The following is a 13,687-nucleotide window of genomic DNA, read 5'->3' as shown; positions in this document are numbered from 1 at the left end:
AGATCCAGTAAACAAAAAAATCAGTAAGGATATAGAGGAGCTGAACAACACCATCAACCAAACTGGTCTAATTGATATCTACAGAACACTCCATCCCAACAGTAGCAAAATATACATTCTTTTCAAGAGCTCATGGGACATTGACCAAGATAGAATATATTCTGAGGCTGAAACCAATCCTCAACCAATTTAGAATAATTGAAATTATACAAAGTGCATTCTATGACCAGAACTAAACTAAATTGGGTATGAGTAACAGAAAAATATGTGAACAATCCCTGTGTATTTGCAAATGTAATAACATACTTCTAAATAACCAAGGGTCAAAGAGGAAAGCTCCTCCAAATAACCAGAAAACATTTAAATAAATGAAAACGCAGTATATAAAAAATTGCTGGATGCAGTTAAAGCAATATTTGGAGGGAAATTTACAGCATCATATGCTTATATTAGAAAAAAAGAAACATTCCAAATCAGTGATCTAATCTGCTACCTTAAGAAAAAAAGAGAGCAAATTATACCAAAAGGAAGTAGAAGAAAGGAATTAATAAAGATGAGAGCAAAATCAGTACTGGAATGGTGAAACAGATAAGTAATTAAATAGAAAAAAAGTAAAGGAAAAAATCATGAAACCAAAACTAGCTCTTGAAAACATCAATAAAATTGATAACTTCCAGGTAGATTAATCAAGGGGAAAAAAAGAAAAGACACAAATTACTAATAATGCAATTGAAAAAGGGGCCATAAATACAGATCCTATAGACATTAAAAAGAGAATATTATGAACAATTCATGCCAATAAATCTGGTAACTTGGATGAAATGGACGAATTCACTGAAAGACAATTTCTAAAGCTCACTCAAGAAGAAACAGATAACCTTATTATCCTTAAGAATATTAGAGAAATTAAATTTGTAGTTAGAAACCTTCACACAAGGAAAATTCAAACCCAGATGACTTTATTGGCAAATTCTACCAAACACTTCAGAAGGAATTAATACCACTTCTACACAAACTCTTCCAGAAAGTAGAGAGGAAGGGAACACTTCTGAACTCACTTTATGAGGCCAACATTATGCTGATACCAAAACCAAAGACATTATAAGAAAAGTACAGACCAATAACCCTCATGAACATAAGTGCAAAAAATCCTAACAAAATATTAGTAAATCAAATCCAACAATATGTAAGAGAAATGACACACTATGATTAACTATGGTTTACTCTAGGAATGCAAGGTTGGTTCAACACTCATAAGTCAATCAATGTAACTGACTATATCAACAGACTAAAGTTGAAAAACCACATGATATCAACAGGTGAAGAAAAGACATTTGACAAAGTTAAAAATCATTTATTTTAATAACTCTCAGAAAATAAGAATAGACGTGAACCTCCTTAACCTGATAAAGAGTATCTGTGAAAAACCCTCAGCTAACATCACATGTAATAGTGAAAGAATGAATGCTTTCTGCTTAAGAATGGGAACAGGGCAAGAATGTCCAATCTCTTCACTCCTATTCATTACCACACTAGAGGTCCTAGCTGGTGCAATCAGACTGATTACAAAACTTACCATAACAGTATATTAGTCGAAATAGTGTGGCATTGACAAAAGGACAATCACATCAATGGAACAGAATATATAGTCCAGAAATAGACCCACACATAAATGGTCAACTGATTTTTGACAAAGATAGCAAGGAAATTCAATGGAGAAAGTTCAACAAACAGTGCTGGAACACTATTCATCCATACACAAAAAAATGAATCTCATACCAGACACAAAAATTAAATTGAAATGAATCATTTAGGTCCTAAATGACAAAGTTAATACTGTAAAACTTCTAGGGAAAACAGGAATAAATCTTTGTGACCTTGGGATAGGCAAAGAACTTTTAGAGCCATGATGAACAAACCCGACAAATTGGATCTCATCAAAATTTAAAACTTCTGCTCTTCTAAAGGCTGTTAAGAAAATGAAAAGACAAGCCACAGACTAAGAGAAAATATTTTCATAGCATACCTGGTAAAGGACTGGTAACTAGAATATATAAACAATACTCACTAGTAGTTCATCCCCTTTTATTGATAAGTAGTATTCCACTGTATGGATATACCACAATTTGTTTATCCATTCAAATGTTGATAGACATGTGGGGTGCTTCCAGCTTTGGGGTATTAAAAATAAAGCTGCTTTCCACTATGGAAAACAGTATTGAGGTTCCTCAGAAAACTAAAAATAGAGTTACCATATGATCCAGAAATCCCACTCCTGGGCATATAACAAGACAAAACTATAATTCAAAAAGATATATGCACCCCTATGTTCATACCAGCACTATTCACAATAGTCAAGACATGGAAACAACCTAAATGTCCACTGACAGATAAATGGATAAAGAAGATGTGGTACATACATAAAATGGACTACTACTCAGCCATAAAAAAGAATGAAATAATGCCATTTGCAGCAACATGGATGCAACTAGAGATGATCATACTAGGTGAAGTAAGTCAGAAAGAGAAACACAAATACCATATGATATCACTTACATGTGGAATCTAAAATACGGCTCAAATGAACCTATCTACCAAACAGAAAAAAACTCACAGACATAGAGAACAGACTTGTGGTTGACAAGGGGGAGGAAAGGAGAGAGAGGGATGGACTGGGAGTTTGTGGCTAGTAGATGCAAACTATTACATTTAGAATGGGTAAACAACAAGGTCCTACTGTATAGCACAGGGAACCATATCCAGTCTCCTGGGATAAACCATAATGGAAAAGAATATAAAAAAAAGAATGTATATATGTGTATAACTGAGTCACTCTGCTGTCCAGTAGAAATTAGTACAACATTCTAAATCAACTATACTTCAATAAAAAATAAATGAAGCTGCTCTGCAAAGATATATATTTTTCTTTCTCGTGTAAATTCTGAGAATTGGACTATCTGAAGATTAACTTCCATAACTATGGAAGGAAAGTATTATTCTCATTCTGTAAATAAGAAAACCAAAGCTCAGAGATGTTAAATAACCAACATATCACAGGATGTATGGAAGCCAGGATTTTAGTCCTGGTCTGTTTGATGCCAAAGCCCACATTCTTTCTATCATATTACCCTGACTGGTACTGAAAAAAATAAAAGACAAACCCTGAAGAATTAACAACAGGAGACAAGACAATCAAGAAAGACAGTAAAGCAAACTGAAGAGAAGAAAAAAAACAGTCCTGTGAAATGAACAGTAGACTCAGCCTATTCAAAGGTATGGTATGGATCCCAAGTCAACGAGACAACTGGAGACAGGCACTCTAAAGACTAAAAATTCATGGCAGAGAAAGACAACAGCTATAGAGTCTGAGCACCTGCATTACTCCTGATGTCCATCTACATTTTGAGTATGCTGGTGAGAAGGAAAGAGAGGCTGGCTTCGGGACCTATATTTCAAGGTTGCCAGATGTTAAAACTGAAGTATGAACTTTGGCTCTTAAATAGTAAACTCCTGATTACAAGAGAAATGCTTTGATTTACAATGGTTCATGATTCAAAGATCATTGAACTTTTAGTATACAGTTATTTCCTCAAGTAAGAAAAACCACAAAGCGAGCAGGCTGGCCAAGTTTTAATTTGCAAGAGGAGAAACTAAAGGATCACTTGCTAACTTCCTAGTGCCAAGCCTTCTCAACTTTCTCTCTCTGACCTCCACCTTTCCTACCTATCTACTCTCTTCTTTCCTTCAAACCCAATCCCTCCCACCTACTCATCTAGAGCTCCTCTGAGTAAAACTGGCCTTTACCTCTTTGTACATCTGCATATCTAAGTGGGCCCTGACTGTGAATTATATACACATTATTTGTAGGTATAAAGTCAGGTGGTCAGTGCCCATGTGGGAATATACCTTCTTGGATGTGAGCAGTGTACCAGGATCAAACTAGACTATTTAGCATATCTGGCTCCTCCCTAGTCAGAACAACTTTAAATTCCCCTGCCACAGTTTCAGTATGAAGGACATACCCATCACCTTCTCTACTGCCTCCTCCTTCCCTTCTGTTTGGAAAGAAGAACAATCTGTTCCATTGTTACCTTCCCACTGTGGTCTACTTTTCCCCAGCTACTTAGGGGGTAGACAGCAACCACTAATTTATGGGAGAAAAAATCTCTAATAAATGCATTCTATTCAATAATGGAAATCCTATGATTAAAATATAACAGAACTCCGATATGATACTGGCTTGAAAAGACAGTTCTAACCCCATCTTAGAAGCTAACCAGAGGCTTGTTTTACAGGTAGCCCTGTATGAAAGACTCCTGGTCCCTCCATCCTAAGGAGAGCAATTTCAGGCCACTTTCTCTGAAATGTTCCCCTCTATCTTCCTTATTTCTGTTCTGAAACAGCTGTCATCAGGGATCTCCCAAACACAGCACTTAACACATTTTGGGGAGGGACAAGGTCATACACCCACATATACAGCTTGTCTAATTGCCACAGAATACAGTAAAAGCTGTAAGGCTTTGCCCAGTGCTTGCTTCCTTAATCCCACCCTCTTTGAATGTGTCTTCTTCTTTGGGGACCTAGACTCTGCCAAGATACAGTAGTCTTATGGCCTCTATCCTGATTATCCTATCCTCCTACCCCAAGACTATCAGGTAGGCTTCATGCAGATAAAAGGTATGTATTTACAGTGAGCAACTGATGATAATGTTAAATAAATAAAAAAACAGTGCTAATCTGTGTGGCACACAAGTGCTCATCCTTATTTTTCACTTTTCTCACCCTCCCTAACCTCATGTTTGCCTATCTTCATTTCTTGGCAACTGTTAGACTAATTTTTCTAAGTTAGACTTCCCAACCTGACCTGAGAGAGGCTCCTGCCACACACATAACCTCCTAGTTTCACTCTCTTAAATGCATATATTATCATAGTTAAAATCCACAGTTACGACCAAGGAAGTTTAATGTTTCTTTCAAGAGTAAAGCTACTGACAACTAGTAGATGATACCTTGATTCTGACTTTATTTGGGGGAGAGATGGGGGATTGCGGAAGGCTGTGCACACACCTCCTCTTCCTGCTTGTGTTCCCCAAGTTCAATACCACTACGCAAAGAGTACTTCTTTTCCTGGGACAAATCCCTTCTCCCCAGCCTTCTTCTTATCTGTAAGATGAAGGGATTTGGTCTTAGTGGTTCTCCACTGCCGAATCCCCCCACCACTAAGTGACACATGAAGATGAACAGGCTCAGTTCATGGTTCCCCCATTCCTCACCACCTGCATGGTGATCACCCTAGTCCACGCCAACAACATTTGTTGCCTGGATTAAGGCAACTGCCTCTGTGCAGGTCTCTCTGCTTCCACTTCACAGATAATCTATTCTTCACATCACAGCCAGAGTGATCCTTTTAAATCATAAATCCCATCACGTCATTCCTCTGCTCAAAACCCTCCAAGGGCTTCCTGTCTTACTCAGACTAAAGGCCAAAGTCTTCCGAGGGGCCAAAAGGGCCCTACACAATCTGCACCCAGCCCACTTCTCTGACCTCAACTCCTCCTCCCCTTTTCTCTCACTCACTCTACTCCACACTGCTTTTCTTTCTGCACTTGCCAGTCCCTCTGTCCCAGGGTAGACACAGCTCATTGCCTCACCTCCTTCAGGTATTTGCTCAAATGTCACCTTCTCAGTACAGCCTTCCCTGGTCACCCTATTCAAAACCAGAACTGTTATGCCGGCTGCCCAGTACTCCCTTTACCCTTCCCCTGCCTTATTTTACTCCGTAGCACTTATGCCACCCAATATTCTTTATTTTACTGTCTGTCTCCCTGACTTGCATGTAAGCTCCATGAAAGCAGGGATTTCGGTGGGTTTTGTTCACTGCTGAATCCCTAGTGCCCAGCCCACAACAAGAGCTCAATACATATTGAGTGAATGAATGAGAAATTCTCCATATAACTAACACCACTCCTTTTCTCTCCTACTCACTAAAATAATAGTGTAGTGCATGTGAGCAGTTAAAGGAATAATCTTAAATTTAAGTTATTAAAAATTATTTGCAAATTTTAATGACTGTTGTAAACTGATTGAGACAGCCAATTATGTCACCAGACTGTGATTGAGATTCACCACACAGTTTATTTCTGGGCCTTTCCACTCTGAGCCAGAGTTCTCAATGAGCAGGCTCAGGTCTGGGCCATAGCATTACTGCAAAAAGTCCACACATCCCGATGTGTAAGTAAGCACTGCTTGAACACTGGTAAGTGTCTCATACTTACATGTATTCCTGTTTTTCAAACAGTGTGCAGATACTGTTGAGAGTCACAAACACGATATTGAATTTACAACAGTTTTTGGTAGTTATATACTTTATCAACCAACGGATATTAGAAGTACAACTACTCACGTGTGAAGTTTCACAAAGTTTTTTTAAAAATTAGAAAAAAGAACCTGATACTTGAGGAGACTGGGAAGCAACGCTTGACCACATGGCTACAATCTGAATTAGGCATCCCTCTCCCTCCCCTTTTTTAAGTATGCTATTTTCAAGGAATACTATAATTCTCTATTTGTATACAACTTTTTGGAGGGAAGGGCAGTCCCCGGACTATAGGACTGAGGATCTCAAAGATGGTGAGAAACAGGTAAGTGCAGTAAAACCTGGAAGGGTAAATGTGGTTGTACATCTTGTTTAGATGTATGTCTTGTTCTCATGTTTGTCAATTTCTTCCAGCCCAGTTTGCAGTTCCAACATTAGCAATATCACTTCAGGCACTGAACAAAAAGAATGTTACAACTAAAGCTTAAAAAACTTATTATTTTCTAATCTACTATATTGCTATAGAATGCTCTAAATTTTGTTAATTCCTTGGTTATCATGGCATTTTTTGAGGTTTTCTGAAGATGGCAATTATACTCAAGAACTTTTGGAAACAGTATGTATATAAGAATACTTTCTTCTAACTATAAAAATCAAGTTTATTATCTCGGATGTCATCCACTAGAAGCACAAAAGGAAGCTTATCATGGGAATTTCAACTATTAGTGAAGTGCCTCAATGGCAACTCCTCCAAAGTGGCTTCCAAAATTCTTTTTTTTTTTTAACATCTTTATTAATGGAGTATAATTGCTTTACAGTGTTGTGTTAGTTTCGGCTGTATAACAAAGTGAATCAGCTATATGCATATGTATATCCCTATATCCTCTCCCTCCCACCCTCCTTATCCCACCCCTCCAGGCAATCACAAAGCACGGAGCTGATCTCCCTGTGCTATGCGGCTGCTTCCCACTAGCTATCTATCTTACGTTTGGTAGTGTATATATGTCCATGCCTCTCTCTCACTTCGTCCCAGCTTACCCTTCCCCCTCCCCATATCCTCAATTCCATTCTCTAGTAGGTCTGTGTCTTTATTCCTGTCTTACCCCTAGGCTCTTCATGACATTTTTTTTTTCTTAAATTCCATATATATGTGTTAGCATACGGTATTTGTCTCTCTCTTTCTGACTTACTTCACTCTGTATGCCAGACTCTAGGTCTATCCACCTCATTACAAATAGCTCAGTTTCGTTTCTTTTTATGGCTGAGTAATATTCCATTGTATATATGTGCCACATCTTCTTTATCCATTCGTCTGTCGATGGACACTTAGGTTGCTTCCATGTCCTGGCTATTGTAAATAGTGCTGCAATGAACCTTGTGGTACATGACTCTTTTTGAATTACAGTTTTCTCAGGGTATATGCCCAGTAGTGGGATTGCTGGGTCATATGGTAATTCTATTTTTAGTTTTTTAAGGAACCTCCATACTGCTCTCCATAGTGGCTGTATCAATTTACATTCCCACCAACAGTGCAGAAGGGTTCCCTTTTCTCCACATTCTCTCCAGCATTTATTGTTTGTAGATCTTTTGATGATGTGTGGCTCCCAAATTTCTTAAGTTGCCATTTTGATCTTTCAACTTTCCTACTTATTTCTACTCTCTAAAAGCGTTGTGATAAATACAATTTAGAGTTTAAGAGAATTCAAATTCGTACTTTTATTTTGAGAATGTTATGTAAGCCCTGGTGACCGTAAGTTACGTGAGGTTCGGAGAAATAAAGTTGGTCATCTCTTTAAATTCAGGTTAAAATTCTTAAGGGTTTCCCTAGATAATAAAGAGGAAGCTTGAGCTGAATAAGAATCCTCTGCTTCAGCAGAGTAAAGTGGAGGTGAGTCTGGGGAATTATTTAATCAGAGTATTTTAATCTCTGACCAAGGTCAGCAAGCAAAGACCCCAGTCAAGGAGGAAGAAACTGGCCACAAGGATCACAACAGATTGCACTTGACTTTCATGTCCTTCCTCTCACTCTTTTTCTCCTCCTTTCCTTGCCTCTCTTTCTGAATGACAAGTGTCAAAAATAGAGTTATATGTGCTTACCACAATACTTGACATTCGGTAGTTACATTTTCCTAGAAACATGGTATGGATGGCAAACTACCTATGAATACCTGCATTACACAGCTAAGAGTGCAATAATACAGACATTGGTGTACTGGAGAAATTTTTAGTACAGCATCAAATTTGAAATATTAGCATTTTCCCAGGTTTTCTTACTTGCCTCATTAACATACTTGACCTGGCAAGCTTAGTAAGAAAGCTACCAGATCTCCTCCAAGATTTCGCACTTAACTAGTAGGCAAAAGCCTCTTAACTGCCATGTCCCACAATGTCCCTGGACATTGTAAAACAGCACAGGACAGGACAGTGGGCCCGACCTCAGAGTAGGGAGCCGAGAGAGAAGCGCGGAATGCTAGTAGGCACCTTCACACCATCTCCTCCAAACTGTTTAGTCTAAAAATGAGGAAAGGGCTTCCCTGGTGGCGCAGTGGTTGAGAGTCCACCTGCCGCTGCAGGGGACACGGGTTCATGCCCCGATCCGGGAAGATCCCACATGCCACGGAGCGGCTGGGCCCGTGAGCCATGGCCGCTGAGCCTGTGCGTCCGGAGCCTGTGCTCCGCAACGGGAGAGGCCACAAGAGTAAGAGGCCCATGTACCGCAAAATTAAATAAATAAATAAAAGTAAAAAAAAATTTTTTTTAAATGAGGAAACTGAAGTCCAGGGTAATTATTCCAGGCCTCACATATTTTTATGGCCAGACCCACAACAAGAACCCAGGTCTTCTGGCTCCCCAAAATGGGGCATCCTTTCAGACAGCTGCTCCAAATGTACGGAGTTGGCTTCTGAAAGTAAATCTGACTTGGGGAATACGGAGAACAACCCTGGGGCATATTTAGTGATTACCCCTTAAAGTGGCATGAAATGGGGATTGCCACATTCTGATTTAAGGGTGTGGCACCCAAATCCAAAATACTTGCCAACTGCTGCAAAAATTCAATCCTTTTATACTGTTCCTTTTCTATTTTGCTATACAATTAATCTTGAGTATCCCGAAATGCTAACAATGTGCAAGAAGTGGGGCAAGGAGTAGGGGAAAGTAATGACAACCTTTAGGAAAGCAAGGTTTAAACAATGTAAATAGCCTAAAATAATTCTCACTTTCAAAACTGTATTTGTAAATTCACAACTTTTCTCTCTAATACACCTAAAAATGGTCCTGGGAGAGTCTTATTCTGAAGAAGCAGGTTTTGGTGTCCTCTGGATACCTGCCTTTACCATTACCACGTTTGCATGTGATCTGCTTCCTGTAGCTGCAGTTTCCTCAATCCTGCTGCCCAAAGACCTTTAGCCAAGCTGGTCTCACTCCCGTATATGCTCTCTCCTCTCAGTTCCTCTTTTCTCAACTATTTCCAACTGTACCATTTGACTCATTTTCCTCATTGCATTTTTTTGTGTGTCATAAATTTGACTTGAAGAGTGGCACTAAACCCACAAATAAATCTGAAGAATCATTAGGGTAAAGTGAAATCACCAAGCAATCTCTTACCTTCTTTAGTCAGCTACTCAATTTTTAGTATTTCCTTAGGGCACATACTTCTGGTAAATGGCTGCCTTCTTCCATGAAGACACTATTTTAGCAACAAGCCAGGCCCTTAAAATTCAGAATGTCTGTGCTGAAAAGATTTTAGGCATCATCTAGTCTATCCCAAACCCCTTATTACAAATCAATAAACTGAGCCTAAGAGAGGGAAGGTTTTTGTCTAAGACTCTTCCAAGGTGATTTCTCATCTTGCAACAGTTTAACATACTATCTTTTATTTCCAATTATAGTCTATTTATTACCACCTTAATTACTCCTTTACCAACTCTTTTTAAAAAGACAGTTGGCACTTCCCTGGTGGCGCAGTGGTTAAGAATCCACCTGCCAATGCAGGGGACACAGGTTTGAGCCCTGGTCCGGGAAGATCTCACAGGCTGTGGAGTAACTAAGCCCGTGCGCCACAACTGCTGAGCCTGTGGTCTAGAGCCTGTGAGCCACTACTGAGCCCAAGTGCCACAACTACTGAAGCCTGCATGCCTAGAGCCCGTGCTCCACAACAAGGGAAGTCACTGCAATGAGAAGCCCGTGTAACACAGCGAAGAGTAGCTCCCGCTCACCACAACTAGAGAAAGCCCACGTACAGCCAAAAATAAAATTTATTAATTTTTTAAAATCCTGTTTAAAAAAAAAAAGAAAGATAGTAATTAATGCCCTCAGGTGGTGATATACTCCCTCAGGGTATCTCTAGAGAGCAGTTTTCCTTTTTTAATTATTGCAATTTCAACCTCCAAATTATACATGCATTACTAATTATGTAGTATGAATAATATAGGCTTTCCATAAATCTACATACTGGAGAAAGCTCTGAGATCCTAAATGGCTTAGTTAGGAGTTTGGGTCTTAATCCCAGTCTTCTTCTCATTAGCTATGACCCTTTGAGCAAGTCACTTCAGGTCGCTTTTTTCATATGGAAGATAAGGAGGATGGGCAAGATCCATGGTTCTCAACTTTCCCTGGAGTCCTTCAAGTGCTGAAACGGGGGTCCAAAGACCTAACGGAAATCATGGGTTTGCTTCCTCCTGACAAAGCTGCATAGCTAAAATATCGAGTTTGCTTTGGGGTCACACTGAGTATATTGTGCCGATCAGAAGCTCTAACTGCCATATATCCTCACACACATTTTCAGCTCAAAATGACAAATTATCAATACTTTTAGCTTGTTTGAAAGACAACATTTTAAAAAAATTGGCCCAATGAGGAAATATTGAAAAGAATGAAGCTTTCAAAAGCATAAGGGTGGGAACAGAGGGAGGAGAAAGTCAGTTTTGCATAAAGAAAAACCAATTCACATAAATATGAAATTAGATTTCACTCCAGGCACCAAGGAACTTCTGTCCTTTCTGTATTTATGTGTTGACCCCGAAAGTGCCCAGAGGCAAAGTACTCACTCTACGTCAAATCTCAGTTCTTAGAAATAGCACTTGATCAAACACAGAGTAGGCACTTAGAGTTGGATTACAAAGTATTTTTCCTTTACGTTCACATTAGGTCTCCAACTAGATTATATTGCACAGAGAACTTCTGAGAGGTTCTTCAAGGAGTTTAAATCTCTTGGTACAAAATACAATAGTTCATTCAGCCATGTTCAGTCAGTTCACTTAAAAGGGCATTAGCAGAGATTACATTTCATTTCCAATCTACAGGGACTGAAATCCGAAGGAACCACCAACTGCTGCTTCAGAGTTCACTGCGTTTAACTAGCAAAGAGGGGGTCTGTGGGCTGTCAAAGGGCCCTGGACTGGGGCACAGGAGACGTGGGTTCTAAACCAGCTGGCCCCAGAGCAATTCCCTACCCCCGGCACGGTCCTGTGCATGTAACTGATGCTCCATGAATATCAGTTGAATGGAACTGCAAAAATCTCCACCATGTGCCAATTTATATTACATAGAGCACTTAAAGATGTGTCCCTGCATCCAAGAAACTGAAACCCCATTATGTAAAATACGGCAAGTTTGGTGGAAGGAAGAGAGTTAACACTTCTTGACTATTATTATGAGCCAAAGGAATTACAGTAGTTACCTCACAAAAGCCTTGCAGAGTAAGTTAAATATTTCCAATTGATAAAGAGAAAACCAGGCTCAACGAAAGTATGTAATTTGTTCAAGATCACACAATTAGCAAGTGGAGAAGCCCAGATTCCAACACAAATCTGCAAAGCCCACGCTATTTGCAGTATGCAACACCTATACATCAAAGCGGCCGGGACTTGGGTCTAAGTTCCACCTCTGGCTTTAAGTTGTATATCACTAGGCAGGGCACTTTTCTGCAGTTTTTCCACCTGCACGAAAGGGGCGGGGGGGCGGGGTGGAGGATAGGGATGGGGGGGTGGAGGATAGGGATGGAGGGATGACACAGGTCAGTGATGTTTTTGTTTTGTAGAATGGCTTTCATAATCCTTTTGGGCCAAGACTTTTTCTAATATAGCTATTTCCCTTTCCGGTTCTTTGTAATTGTTTGGGAGTGAGTGGTGCCCTTGGTTATGTATGGAAATGTATTGTACCTACTCACTCAAGGGGATCGGAGCAGAATAGTTGTGCCGGCTCCAAGTCCCCTCCCATTAAATTGAGGCTGAGAACCTGACACTATTGGGGAACACGGTGAAAGTTAAGATAACTCACTCATGGATTCATATTTCCCTCCTAACTTGGAGCGCTGTACCCACCCGGGGCTCAGGTGCTCACGGTTTGAGAGAAACGGATAGTATTTGTGTCCTGCACTGCTCCAGCGGCCCGCAGGGGCGGGTCTGTAAAGAGAGGAACTTAAAAGCTCACGGTGTGGGAGTTCAAACAGCCAGGGGGCTCGCATGTCCCTTGCTCCGGGCGGGCAGCTGGCGTCCGCCCGCCGGTACCGGGATCCACTTCCTGGTCAGCACCTCCCACCCCAGGTCCACACACCCGCCCTCCCCCTGCTGCACTGCCCCCACTGCACTGAGTTTCCCAGGCGGCAGGGGTCCGTCCGACTCCCAGGTGAACCCCAGACAGTCCCATCAGAGATTTAAAACACAACGCTCTGGAACGCCAACTCCCCTGGCGCCCAGCCCGCTTTCCGGGGTGGGGACCAGGGCATCCTCTGCGGCTGCTGGGAAGAGGCCCCGGGTCCGTTCGAGTCCCGCTTGGGCCACTGTCCCTCTTAGTCACCCAGGTGCGCCGCGCCCGCCCGAAACCTCGTCCGCCCTCGCCTGGCACCTGTCGTTCCCGCAGCCAGCAGGACCTGCTCTCACCTTGTTCTGCGGGCCCGCGGCCCGTCCCCGCGCCTCTGGGCCCGGCTCCCACCGCCGTCTCCGCCAGCGCTACAGCCGCGGCCGCCGCCCACTTTCGGTTTCCCCGCACGGCTGAAACAGCCGCCGCGCCTCAGGAATCACCTCAAACCCCCGCCCCGCCCTGCTTGGCTCCGCCCCGCTCCGCCCCGCCCCAAGGGCAGACTGGCCTCGGCTCTGCGCACGCGCGGGCACCCCGGCTGCGTCGGCCCACGCTGGCGTCCGCGCGTGGGAAGGGAAACCGACGCCGCCTAGCGGTTTCTGCGCGTGCCCACGCATTGGCGGAAGGCGACTGCGGGGCGGGAGCAGGAGCGCCTCCTCGTGGACAACGCAAGGATCGGCGGGCCGGGAGGGTCCGGGCCGCAGCCGTCTTTATTAGCACTTACGCGCTCTTGCTATTACGTTTCACTCGTCAGAAGTTTCATTCAGTTCTTGCTTATTCTTTTCTTCAATT

General features: G+C 41.7%; 1 protein-coding gene across 4 annotated transcripts in view; it reads right to left on the bottom strand.

Moving 5' to 3' along the window:
• The window catches only part of TDRD7 (tudor domain containing 7), a 90,290-nt gene extending 76,942 nt beyond the window's left edge, over positions 1 to 13,348 (bottom strand). The window contains exons 1-2 of one of the 4 annotated variants that reach the window (XM_019949011.3): positions 13,198 to 13,340; positions 5,068 to 5,163 (exon numbers count right to left, since the gene is read on the bottom strand). The gene's annotated coding sequence lies outside the window, so the exon portion shown is untranslated. Of the gene's footprint in view, positions 1 to 5,009; positions 5,030 to 5,067; positions 5,164 to 13,197 lie in introns of those variants that run through there. The other 3 variants (XM_019949010.3, XM_073806317.1, XM_073806316.1) reach the window with 3 other exon arrangements.
• Between the last annotated feature and the right edge of the window lie 339 nt (positions 13,349 to 13,687).

This window comes from Tursiops truncatus, chromosome 6 (assembly GCF_011762595.2).
Source record: "Tursiops truncatus isolate mTurTru1 chromosome 6, mTurTru1.mat.Y, whole genome shotgun sequence".
NCBI lineage: Eukaryota > Metazoa > Chordata > Mammalia > Artiodactyla > Delphinidae > Tursiops > Tursiops truncatus.
Note: the sequence above shows the minus strand (reverse complement) of the source record. Positions and strands in the feature narration are given on the sequence as shown.